The 1,451-nt window shown below is 21.6% G+C and overlaps 1 pseudogene; it reads left to right on the top strand.

Moving 5' to 3' along the window:
* The first annotated feature begins 5 nt into the window (after positions 1–5).
* Positions 6–1,109, top strand: LOC119663950 (annotated as a pseudogene).
* Positions 1,110–1,451: the final 342 nt, after the last annotated feature.

Here is a 1,451-nt window from a genome sequence, read left to right as displayed (position 1 = left end):
TAGATATAAATATATTGATTATTGGTATATTAATTGTATTGGCGGCAATAACTAAAAGAGCTCAAATTCCATTTTCAGCTTGGTTACCTGCAGCAATAGCAGCCCCTACTCCTGTGTCAGCTTTGGTACATTCATCTACTCTTGTTACTGCTGGAGTTTATTTATTAATCCGGTTTAATTTATTAATTGGAGATACAATTTTAGGACAAAGATTGTTATTAATTTCAGGATTGACAATATTTATATCAGGGTTAGGAGCTAATTTTGAGTTTGATTTAAAAAAAATTATTGCATTATCTACTTTAAGTCAATTGGGGTTAATAATGAGAATTTTATCTATAGGATTTTATAAATTAGCTTTTTTCCATTTATTAACTCATGCTTTATTTAAAGCATTATTATTTATGTGTGCTGGGGCTATTATTCATAATATAAATAATTTACAAGACATTCGTTTAATAGGAGGATTAAGAAGTTATATACCTTTTACATGTAGATATTTTAATATTGCTAATTTAGCTTTATGTGGAATACCTTTTTTGGCTGGATTTTATTCTAAAGATATAATTTTAGAAATTGTATCATTGAGTTATATTAATATATTTTCTTTTTTTCTTTTTTTCTTTTCTACAGGATTAACAGTTAGATATTCAATTCGTTTAGTTTATTATTCATTAGTTGGAAATTTTAATTTTTATAGTTTAAATTTATTGAGAGATAATAGTTGAATTATATTAAAAGGAATATCTGGTTTATTATTTATAAGAATTATTGGTGGAGGATTTTTAAATTGACTGTTATTTGGCACCCCTTCAATAATTTGTTTACCTTTTTTATTAAAATTATTAACTTTAATTGTGTGTATTTTAGGGGGATTAGTAGGATATTATATTTCAAAAATTTCTTTATATTTTTTCAATAAATCTTTACAAAATTATTTTATTTCTTTATTTTTTGGTTCGATGTGATTTATGCCTAATATTGTTACATATGGGTTAATTTTTAATTTTTTATTTTTAGGTAAAAATTTGTATAAAAGTTTTGATCAGGGTTGATCTGAATTTTTTGGAGGATTTTATTTATATAAAAATTTATTGGGATATTCAAAATTTAATCAAATTTTGCAGAATAATAGTTTAATTATAATATTAATAAGTTTATTTTTTTTGTACTAATATTTTTTGTTATTTGGTGTTTAAATAGCTTATAATTAGAGTATTACGTTGAAGTTGTAAGGGAGATTTATGTTATCTTTAAATACTTAAAGAATTAAAATTAGTAATTTATAAATAATAATATTTATTTTTACAATGAAAATGTAATGTTTTTATTAAACTAATAAATAAATATAGAAATATAAATGGAATTTAACCATTAAAAATAAAAGTTAGCAGCTTTTTTTTGTTCATCATATTTCTTTAATTGGAATTTTATTCAATTTTATTATTAAC

Source organism: Teleopsis dalmanni, unplaced genomic scaffold (assembly GCF_002237135.1).
Source record: "Teleopsis dalmanni isolate 2A unplaced genomic scaffold, ASM223713v2 unscaffolded_contig_1161, whole genome shotgun sequence".
Classification (NCBI taxonomy): Eukaryota; Metazoa; Arthropoda; class Insecta; order Diptera; family Diopsidae; genus Teleopsis; species Teleopsis dalmanni.
This window is presented reverse-complemented; position numbering and strand designations above follow the sequence as displayed.